The sequence below is a fragment of the Sminthopsis crassicaudata genome, chromosome 3 (genome assembly GCF_048593235.1).
Source record: "Sminthopsis crassicaudata isolate SCR6 chromosome 3, ASM4859323v1, whole genome shotgun sequence".
Lineage (NCBI taxonomy): Eukaryota > Metazoa > Chordata > Mammalia > Dasyuromorphia > Dasyuridae > Sminthopsis > Sminthopsis crassicaudata.
Window position 1 is genome coordinate 549,280,356 of NC_133619.1, and position 12,706 is coordinate 549,293,061.

Below are 12,706 nucleotides of genomic sequence, written 5' to 3' on the forward strand. Positions count from 1 at the left end.
GAGAAAGCTTGGAAGATTTGTATCTACTGATAGTATAAAGTAAGAGAACTGAGAGAATAACATTTATTTTCATTTTATTTATTTATTTTTTTTTTTTGCTGAGGCAAATGGGATTAAGTGACTTGCCCAGGGTCCCACAGCTAGGAAATATTAAATCCTGAGGCTGGATTTGAACTCAGGTCCTCCTGACTTCACTGTGCCATCTAGCTGCTCTCATGATAACATTTAACAATAATATAAAGATAAACAACTTTGAAAGACTTGAGGATTCTTGTCAACACTGTGACAAACCATGAGCCAAAAAGGACTCGTGATAGCAGCTTAAATTCTAACAACTGCCTGAGAGATGGATGATGATGATGATGATGATGATGATGATATTGGACTCAAGATACAGAATGAATACTTTCTGTACATGATCAATTCAAGAATTTTTTTGACTTGACTGTGCATATTTGTTATAAGATTTTATTTTATTTTTTCTCCTTTTCTTTGATGGGAGAGGAATTGGAATGGAAAAATAGATTTTTTGTTCAGTGAAAAAATATTTTAAAGACAGGATATGGTTAGCAAAATCTAAAAATGGAATAAAAGAAAATGAATTTGCCAACACTGAAGATGTTCAAACGGACATCTGATGAATATTTGCCTAAATTTTTATTGATGACATCTAAGGTTTGTTTATACCTAAAAATTAAAAAAAAAAAAAAAAGTAAAAAGTAAAAAAAAGTAAAAAAAAAAGAAAAGTAGTACTATTCTGGATTCTCTCCTTCACTCTTATTGCTTTTGCTTATTTACTCCCAAAGACACACACACACACACACACACACACACACACACACACACACACACACTCAGTCAATGAGCATTTAAGTTAACTAGTCTTTATTAATCACCTACTATATACCAGGTATTATGCTAAGTGCTTACTATGCCATACCAAGTAAAAGCCTATACAATAAAATGCTGTCAAAAATACCATTCTGCTGCCCCATCACCTAATTAGTCCTGTGAAATGTGTTGATAAGCTTAAGTAGTAGCATGCACTGGACTGTTTGAAAAGTCATCACATTCCCTGGGTAATCATCACCAAATTGCTGGGAGCTTACATAGCCTTTAAGGGTTATAAGAAGTCAGAGATATCTGCAAATGTTCAATACTTTTATTTAGGAAAGTGACTGGCTAAGTGCTTGGAGACAGCAAGCAATTAACCTGAAATTCCCTCCTGCCAATAATATGCCCCAATGATGATGAGATACATAGATTCATAACTTTGTGCTGAATAAGTATGCAGTCCCTTGGTGAGGGATCAAGGAGGAACTAGGCAAATTTAAATTTTGAAGTTTCTCTCATTTAAAAGAACAATTGCAGTTATTGTTAATGGTTTTATAGGTCATCTCACTTAGTTTCCCTAATTAAACCATACTTTACATGTTGCTAGATTTATTTTCCATCTTTAGAAATCTGCTCATGTACATTTTTTTCACTCAAAAATCTTCAATGGCTCCCTATTGCCTATTTGGAAAAATTTAAATTTCTTAGCATTCAATTCTCTGCCTGAATTAACATCTTTCTGCTCTTCCAGTCTTGTCTCATACTATTTCTCTCCACTTCAGCTAACCTGGATGTCACTATCTCCCACATACATCTCCCCCATTCTTTGGATCATTACTTTTGATGATACTGGTTTCTATAATGATATCATGCTCTTCCCATCATCAGTTCCCATCAAGTTCACCTTAATTGCAACTGTATCTATGAGTTCTTTTTTCATTTTTTTTAATGAATCTAGTTGAACATGTGATTGATTTGTGATTAATCTGGTATAAGGGAGGACAAATCCTTTTTTTCCCTTTTCAGTAGCATTTTATTTTTCTAAATGTGCACAAAGTTTCAACATTCACCTTTGCAAAGCCTTGTGTTTCATTTTTCCCCATCTCCTCTTCCCAAGAGAGCAAGAAATCTGATATAGATTAAACATGTGCAATCTTTCAAACCTATTTTCATATTTATCACACTGTGCAAGAAAAATCAGATCAAAAGAAAAAATGGGAAAGAAAAAAAAAACAACAAATAACAACAAAAAGGTAAAAATGCTATGTTTTTAATCTACATTTAATCCCCATAGTTCTCTCTATGGAAGTGTATGGCACTCTCCATCCCAAGTCTATTGGAATTGCCTTAAATTTCCCTTGAGTTCTTTTCTTAAATTCTTCTAACAATAATTATCATTTAAGTTCCTCCTTTGCCCACACAGCACTTAGCTTATATGTCTTAAATGCATGCATCCTTTAAAAATAATAATTATCTGATAATGTGCTATATTTATATATCAAAGTATAAGTTATGTGGTTGTAGGTTACCATATTTTAATGAACCCATTATAATTGAAAGCAAAATTATAGGTAGGCAGACTTAGGATGCATATGCCTAAAAATGCCTCCAAAGTTAAACTTACATAAATATTAAATGGCCTGCCTCAGATTATATTGTGCCCCAATCAAATTAGACCTTCAAGTAAAGCCTGAATGACCAATTTTTGAAATTCAGTGGAAAAGCTTCCTGATTTCTTTCCTTACTCTCCCAGTTCTGCTGATGACTAACCATAATTCTCCATATCACCCTTCTCTCCCCTGTAGCCTTTTCACCCTGGAAGATTCCTTTGACCTATAGTCTTGTCTACTCACTGGTAAGTTTATCCAAGAAGATTACATATTACTATAAAAATAAGAGTCAATGAAATAAAAATTATAGTGATAAGAAACATTAGACCTAAGTTTATTTTATTTTCAAATGCAGAATAAGCAAACAATAATCATAGAAAAACTGGCTGCCAGACATTTTTTTTTAACTTGCTCAACTAGTAGGAGGACTCTTGCCTTAAATGATAAAGAACTGAAAAGGACTTCAGAAACTTTCTGATCTAACCTCTCCATTTCCCAGCTAAAGAAACATGAAGAGGAATAAACACAGACATAGTCACAGAACATCAATGACAGGATGCTCACTTGGCCATAGATGGCTTATCTCTATCTAATCCTTTCTTGAGACTAGGTTTTGATAGAAGGACTTGAACACAATCCTTTTCCCAACTTCTATGTTTTAGAGTAGTGTTGCATAGGATATTATATTAGTAAAAGCAAGGAGAACTGGTTAGAAAATAAGTCTTGATGTCAGGAAGTTCTGTCACTTATATTTACTGTCTGGGAGAAACTGGACAAGTCCCTTAATCTCAATGCCTCAGGGAAATAAAAAGAACTGAGCTGTATTTGTAGAATGAATTTCTACACCTAAACTTTCCTATACCAAAGAAGTCATAGATCTTTTAAAAATGCTTACCTTAGAGTTAACAACACAAATGATCTAGTTACAAGTTTTATTCTAATAAATGCATTAGATAACTGGCACATAGTAAACACTTAATAAATGCTTATTGATTGATGTTACGGCCATATATGAAACTAGATCATCTTGAAGGTGGGCCATTGGCCAGTGAAGAGAATAGAAAATTAGGCAACGGATTTTAGGATAATAGGAAATAAATTCTATTTGGCATCCTTCAGCAACTTGCACAAATCTCCTGGTCTACTATCAACTGAAGTTGGTTAGACATATTCAGAAGCAGAAGTTTTCTATGGCTGAGTCAGCACCTAGAGATTACTTAAATCATGGTTTAATTATGTGGCCTGGGAACTGAGAAGAGTTTCCCTTCTCTCTGTACTCCCCATGGCTCTTTGTACCATACTGCAATTGACTGAAGTTTCCATATCTGACACCCTTAAACATTTTTTTCTTTCAGCCTAGATGATTTTATTCATCTCATCAGTTTATATGACTTACTAACAACATATGTTCACCAAACTGTCTTTGCATGCTTTAATGCTAAGTAAATTCAAAAGAAATTGAAAGATTCCCAAAAGATTGTAAACTCCTTGAGCACAGGGCCAGTTTTACTTTGGTCTTTATGTGTTGTTACTACTAAGTATAGTGTCTGGGATAGAGTTAATACTTATAAAATATTTCTTTGTTCAATTTATTCCAATACACCCATAATTTTTATGATCCAAACAATGTCTCTAAGGAATCTCTAAACTCACTGGAGGATTGTGAGAAGCAAAGAAAGGAGGCCTTTTTCTGTCCAAATCTCATTTAACCTACTTCCAAATTGAGTTGTGTTTTCCATGTCATTTAAATATTTTGGACCTCAATTTCCTCTCTTGGAAAATGACAGAATCAGGCCTAATGATGACCTTAAGATTTTCTGTAGATATGGATCAATAGGCCCATGAAGCAGTGCTTCATGTTTCAAAGACTGTTGTCCCTGGAATAAAGTGACTTGGTTTATAATCCAATTTTTGCAAACTTGGGCAACTCTGAGCCTTAGTTTCCCTGTCTATAAAATGGGTATGATGTTGCCTAAGTTACTTGCTTCATATGATTTTCATGAAGAAAGTGTAATGTAGACTTGAAATGTGATTTGGTGTTAAATTCACTGAACATTAGATCCCAGTGGACCATTTTGTATTTACCTTTTTCCCCACTTTCATAGCCTATTATAGAAACTTGCAAATTATTTCTTCTCATATAAGATTCACATTCACAATTCATTTCTCCTATTTTGATATGTTTTCTAATTTGCAAAATGAGGTAACTGGATGAGAAGACATCTAGATCTCTTTTATCTTAAAGCCCACAATCCCATCAACCATGAAATGATAATAACAACAAAAATAATCCACCAAATTAGAGATTAAATGTTAATAACAGAAACTGGGAAAGGGAGGGAAATTTGCATATTCATATTCATATAATCTTTTACCTATATTATTTCTTAAGCCACTGCCAAACACCCCCTGCAAAAAAGAGTAAGTTCTATGATTCTCATCTTATAGAATTAGTAACTGAGTTTTGGAGAGGTAAAGTGACCTAACACAGTCCAGGAAGGTACAGAGTTAGGTTTCAAACCCAGGTATTTTAACTGCCTACATATTTATGCCTCAATTTCAATTGAACTCAAAAGCTTAACTTAAGCAGGGAACAGTGCTGGGTAAGCACTAGAGACATTAATTGTCTTGGGTATGTTTGGAGAAGCAAGTATTAGGGTGGGAAAGAGGAGAAATAAATGGGGACATGGCAGGAATATACAAGCCAGCAATCATCAACAAAACAGACACAAAGACCATAGCTAAAAGCATATGAGCACTTCCCCACTAAGGTCCTGGCCCCAGGAGAAGTTGTAAATCTCAGGGCTGCGGTTGGAATGAATTAAATATCACACCGTGAAAATCTTTGGTCTCACAGAGGGGAAAGTACTCCACAAATGCAAGTCGTTATTATTGTATTTGTCTGTATACTCTGGGGTATCAAAAACTCTCTGGGGCCATCCCCACAATCCCCTCCTCAACTCCCCTCCCCATATGAATTAAAATATCCAGACTTTTTGCAGAGCAAATCCTGGGAGCTCTTCTAGTGAAGTACCCATTGGAATGGCCACAACTTTACCAACATCAGGAAGACATATGCTCTGTACTTAATTGGACTATATGGATTGGTTTTCTTATTGGTATTACTGGAAAGTAGTAGGAGTGGATTTTCCAGAATGGGGCAGTAAAAATAAAAGTTGATTGATTAATTCAATAACTATGGCTAGGAACCAGCTTGTGCAAGTCTTTGAGAGGAAATGTATGGCATTCCCAAAATAGAGCCCATTGAATGGGTGGGTGTGTTTGTATGTGTGTGTGTGTGTGTGTGTGTGTGTGTGTGTGTGTGTGTATACATATATATATATATATATATATATATATATATATATATATATATATATATATATATATATATATATATACAGAGAGAGAGAGAGAGAGAGAGAGAGAGAGAGAGAGAGAGAAGCAGGGAGGAGGGGATATAGTCTCTCTCATTCCATTTCCATGCTGTGTGGCTCCCTTTTCATAATTATTTGGCTTGTTAATGAACACACTTTTGGTTTTAAGTGCTTGAAAGTATCTACTGGTACATAAAAGAGATGTGGAAAGGGTACCGGCAATAATGGATCATAGATGTCAACAGGTAAAACAATACAGCATCACACAGCTAATAAGTGATTGAGGCTGGATTTGAACTCAGATCTTCCTGGCTCAAGTCTAGTTCTTTACTCACTAAACTACCTGTATACTTCTATGTAAAAGTTTCCAGTGATGTACTGCCTTATATTTACAAAGTGAAATATTCCATTTGAACTCTAAAACAACCCTTTCAGATACTCTTAGAAATGAGTATGAATGCTTGGAATCTGGAGATAAGGGGGAACCAAAAGGATGTTTCTGAGGCATCTTTATCACTTTGTGCCTTTTTAGGTCATTGGGATATTAGATTATCACTTAGATCTTGGTTCTAAGAACCCTAGACCTCATTTGCCATTATAGATACTCTAACCGCTTTTCAAAGCCCTGTTCAAAATGCCCCTCTCTCATAGTGCCCTTGCCAGAGCCATAATTAACAATTTTATATAAAACATAGGTGAGAAAAACAGAAGGAGATGGATTCTCACATCACAAATTCAGGTTAAATCCAGGAAACAAGGCTTCATTGGGCAATATTTCTAGGAACACTACAAGTTTACTTTTGGGGAATTATTTTGGTATCAAGAGGAAAAGTGTAGAGCCAGGACCAAGAAGTGCTTTCTTGGGTGTGGCCATGAGAGAATGAAATATCCAATCTGGTAGCTTGTTATTTTGTGTGATGATTCTTCCCAGTTAGGCTTTAAGTTTAATTGTTTTGACATTAATGAAAGAGGATAATTGGTGCTAGGACTTTTTATAACAAGGGTTCTTAACCTATACTATGGATCTCTTTGGCAATCTTATCAAAAGCATGTTTTTAAATAATTGAATGGTATGATAAATTACAGAGAAAATTGGGGAAAATGAAGATATATGCCATCCCTTTCCAGAATCACAAACTACATGACCTCTATCAACAGATCCCTTGGGATTCTTAGATACCTGTTTAAGGTGACTCTAAAGCAAAGTTGTGTTAATACCAATCTAGTTACAGATCTGGCCTTCTCTGATTCTCTCTGTATCCTCCAATACCAAGTCAGAAGAAATAAATGATATTTTATTATAATAATTCTACACCCCCATCATATTTAGTCAAATTTTAATTGTTTGCACATGAGTTGTTTACCTCATTAAACTACTGACAGTGTCATGAGGAAATAAACAATATATCAACAATTTTCCCCTAACCAAGTGTCCATCATAGAGCTTTACACAAAATAGATGCTCATTAATGGTTGTTGAATGTTTCTTGATTTTAGATTGGTTTTGGATTGGGGAACTGGTGCAATCTTATTTGATAGTTGTACTCAGTCACCAAACATGATTGATTGAATAAATTTATTAATATTATGTTATATAATACAGTCTCTACTGCAAGGCAAGTATAAATGCATTTTTACCTTGGAGTAAAGAAAATCTGAAATCTAGTTCTGCAACAGTTTCTCATGTATGACTCTTAACTCAGTGTTCCCAGTGACTTTTTAAGTAAATTATTAATACATATTAGTAAAGGGAGTTTACATACTAGGTATCCCTTACACTATTGAAATCATAAGTCTCAACTCATCAAAAATAGCTTCCACTGAAATCTACCACTGATACTTCATCTTAATGTGGAGATAATTAATGATTCTTAAAACTTATGTCAGAGAAAATCCTGATATCTCCTGTCAAGTCAAAAAGACTTTGAGAACAGTCCCAGGCACTAAAACTGTTAGTTATATATTTGTCTATTATGAGGTAAATTTGAAACCAGTTCCTATAGAATAAATAAGATTTGAGATTTAGATTTAGGAGTCATAGACTAGATTGGCCATAGATTTTTATCTGCAGCAATTCTGTAACTCAAAAAATTACTATGAAAAGAAAAGCAATACTAATAAAAGCATGAATCCTAGAAATTAAGCAATAATATGTTACATTTTAGTATTTTATTTGTGTGAATTGCACTATTTTATTTAATTTTAATATCAATCTTTTGAATTAGGTGGGGGTAGATATTTATGCCCAAATCTTACACATATGTATATTGATGTTGAAATAATTTGTCTAAAGTCATACAACTAATAAATGGTATAGATGAGGAATGCATCCAGAAGTTAGCACAACCCAGAAAAAATATTTTTCCTCAAGTGTTTTCACTCACAATGTTGATATGATAGCATAATTTGTTCCCTGCTCACTTTTATGCTTGTTCTTCACATTTTGCCCTGTATCAATCAACATAAATCTTCTCTAGTTTCTCTGAACCCCTCCCTTTTATCATTTACTTCATAATAATATTCTATTCCATTCTCTGACTGTAATTTCTTCGGTTATTTCCTAATTGATCAACACACCAATCCACTATCATTTTAAGCGACCAATGATGAAGAATGCTACTCACTCCCTTACTGAAATGGACTCAGAATAGAATGAGACATATCTTTTAGGAAATGGACAGTGTTGTACTTTGACTTGACTGTATATATATATTTGATTTAATTTTGGAAGAAGAGAAAATAAAGTTAATTAAGAAAATAAATTTAGTTTGACAAAAATTGGTGGGAAAATTGGAAATTAATATGGCAGAAACTAGGCACTGATCCACATTTAACACTGTACACCAAGGTCAGGTCAAAATGGGTTCATGACCTAGGAATAAAGAATGAGATTATAAATAAATTAGAGGAACATAGGATAGTTTACCTCTCAGACCTATGGAAGAGGAATGAATTCATGTCCAAAGAAGAACTAGAGATCATTATTGATCACAAAGTAGAAAACTTTGATTATATCAAATTGAAAAGTTTTTTTTACAAAAAAAATCAATGCAGATAAGATTAGAAGGGAAACAATAAACTGGGAAAACATTTTTACAGTCAAAGGTTCAGATAAGGCCTCATTTCCAAAATATATAGAGAATTGACTTTAATATATAAGAAATCAAGCCAATCTCTAATTGATAAATGGTCAAAGGATATACACAGACAATTCTCAGAAAAGAAACTGAAACTATTTCTAGTCATATGAAAAGATGCTCCAAATTATTATTAATCAGAGAAATGCAAATTAAGACAATTCTGAGATACCACTACACACCTGTCAGATTGGCTAGAATGACAGGGAAAGGTAATGCAGAATGTTGGAGGGGATGTGGGAAAACAGGGACACTTATACATTGTTGATGGAACTGTGAATACATCCAACCATTCTGGAGAGCAATTTGGAACTATGCTCAAAAAGTTATCAAACTGTGCAGACCCTTTGACCCAACAGTGTCTGGGTTTGTATCCCAGAGAGATCTTAAAGAAGAGAAAGGGATCTGTATATGTAAGAATGTTTGTGGCAGTCCTCTTTGTGGTGGCCAGAAACTAGAAACTACATGGATGCCCATCAATTGGAGATTGGCTGAATAAATTGTGGCATATGGATATTATGGAATATTATTGTTCTGTAAGAAATGACCAACAGGATGATTTCAGAAAGGCCTGGAGAAACTTACATGAACTGATGCTGAGTGAAATGGGCAGAACCAGGAGATCATTATATACTTCAACAACAATATTGAATGATGATCAATTCTGATGGACGTGGCCCTCTCCAACAATGAGATGAAGCAAATCAGTTCCAATAGAGCAGTAATGAACTGAACCAGATACACCCAGCGAAAGAACTCTAAGAGATGACTATGAACCACTACATAGAATTTTCAATCTCTCTAATTTTGTCCTCCTGCATTTTGGATTTCATTCATAGGCTAAATGTTACTATTTCAAAGTCCGATTCTTTTTGTTCAGCAAAACAACTGTTTGGTCATGTCTACATATATTGTATTTAATTTATACTCTAACATATTTAACATGTATTGGTCAACCTGCCATCTGGGGGGGAGGATGGGAAAAATTGGAACAAAAGGTTTGGTAATTGTCAATGTTGTAAAATTACCCATGCAAATATCTGTTAAATAAAAACTATTATAAAAAAAAGAAAGGAAATTTAATTTAAAAAAGTGAAAAGAGTCACCATATTCCAAGTTCAGCAAGTAGAAAGTTATTTAAATTTGCATCAATTATCATCATTTTGGGAAAGTATCATCCCAGTTTTCATAGATGATAAAATTGCACTTCAAAGAAACTTTCCACCAAGCAGATGGCTAATAAGTGAAAGTGATAAGGCTTGAACCCATGTTCAGCACCATTCTGCCTTCCATAAAAAGGCAGTATGGATGTAATTAGAAATTTTCCTGCCCCAGTGTTGATCCAAGATGAAAGCCACAAAATGTAACTTATTTCTTCAATCATTTTTTTTTCTTCAGGGAAAAATAAAATTGACATTGGATGTTGGAATATAGAAAAGAACAAAGACTCTAGGATATCATATCCTCAAGAGTGAGGTCCCCAAGAGAATGTAGGTAATTGCTATAACAGGGAGAAAGGGCTCAATGGGTAGAGAAGCTTGCATGGGATACTGTTCACTAGAGAAGGAGATCATCATCAGATAATATCCTATTTTAAATAATTACTCATGCTAACTAGGTGCTAAACTCTTTGCCTTTTGAAAATTTGCAACTGTTGTCAGCACTCTAAATTTTAGCACTCTGGAATTAGAGCTTTGTAAAGCACATATTATCAGTCCTGTTTTATAAATAAAGGAACATAGGTTCAGAGAGGGAAGGAAAATAGAGAATGCTCAGGCTTGGCCACATCCCCTTTATTTTAGTTTTAGTCAACCCTTCTTCCCTGGACATCTCTCCAGTTACTTATAATTCCATTCTCTCATGGTGGGCTTGTTTCCACTCTGTTGGACTGTCTTCTTCCCAATTATTCTAAATTCACAGCTGACATTGCAAAACATGTTCCTCATTACCCAATGTCCACTTCTTTCAGGCCCCTCATGCTCCTTAAATTGACCTCTTTATCCAACTCCAAATTCCCATTTAAAGTCTATGAATCACCCTTTCATTGTACTCTCTGAAATGCATGATCCATAGGTGAAAAAATTTGCTTTCATCTTAAATATTTTCCTTTCTTATTCCTATCTTTTGGTACTTACTGAAACTTTTCTCCCACCTGATGATATGGCACCCCTGGCCAAACTTTTCAAAATTGGATGCACTTTTAATCATAGCACTAGACTCACTGACTAAAAGTAGAGAAGTTGGAATGTTTCTTAATCTCCATTGCCATTTCTAGGTGGTTCCTCTACCCAAAAGACCCAGCAACCTCCATTGCTTTGAGGTTCCTTCAAGTTATATTTATCCTATCAAGAGACTGTTAGCTGTTATCTACTAGCCTCCAGGTCATTTTCCTCCTTGCCTCAATGGTAACTCATCCATAGACTTACATTCCTCCCCAGATCTTCAACATATCTATTGATAATCCCTGAAACCTAGTTCCATAGTTCCTTAATTAATGTTATTTCCCAAGTCCTATGCTTCTAACTACATCTCAGCTACACAAAAAGATAGTTATATATCTGACCTTGTTATTACCCACAAATGTCTTACTTCCATGTCCATGAACTCAAATTCCTTTATCTAATTATAATCTTTACATTGATTCCCAATTTACAATCTCTAACCTTGTACTTTGTTCTCATTTTGACCACAAATCCCTCTTCTTCTCAGTTTTTTCCCCCAGGGTCTTTTACCTCAGCTACATTCTTTGACCTTCCCCAGTTTTACCTGTGAACAGTTCGATATTGTATAGAATTCTTTGCCCCCTAGGCTATAACCAATCTTGACCTACCAAATGTCAACTTTGAATTATTTCCACTATTCACTACCTTTGCCCTATCCACTTTCTGCCAAATGAAGTTGGAGAAGATTTCAAATATGTGCTGACTAGATCCAGTACAAATTTATGTTTTATAATATCAAATGGGTCATCAGTAAAGTAAGACAATCATTTTATACCTACCTAATTAACTCACTAACCCACTCAGTAATTTTTCAAAGCTTTTTATCTCTTCTCAAATTTCCTCTGCTTCTCTCTTATCCCACATTTTCAGTTAAGAACTTTGCCTCATATTTCTATGGAGAAATTGAGGTCATTCCTTAAAAGTCTAGTCCTTTCCACTACTGCTCATCTAACTTCCCCAGACACACCCAATCTCTTCTTTCAACTATGTCTCATATAAAGAATTGACATGTCTATCTTTGCAAAAACTAACATTTTCCTCTTATGTATACAAATGATCTTGTTTAATCTCATAGTTTTCAGAAGATTATCCTTTCTGATAAGTCACATTTTTCACATTAATCTGCAATGTTTCCCTATCCACATGGTGTTTGCCCCTGTCTATAAAGAGGCCTAAATTTTCCTCATCTTAATAACAAAAAATTAAAGACAACAACAAACACTTGATCTGATGACTATCACTTTATATCTCTCCTTCCTTTCATGGCAAAATTCCTTGAGAAATGCACTTATAATTAGTGTCTCCATATCCTATTCTTTCATTCTCTTCTGAGCTCAATGAAGTTTCATTTCCAACAGTATTCAACTAAAACTCCTTTCTCCAAATTTACCAATAACATCTTTATTCCTAAGTCTAATGGCATTTTCTCACTCCTCACTTTTCTTGATCTCAATGTAGTTAGACACTATTGATCAGCCTGTTCTTGGTTCTCTCCTCTCTAGATTTTAGATACTCTAATCTTTTCT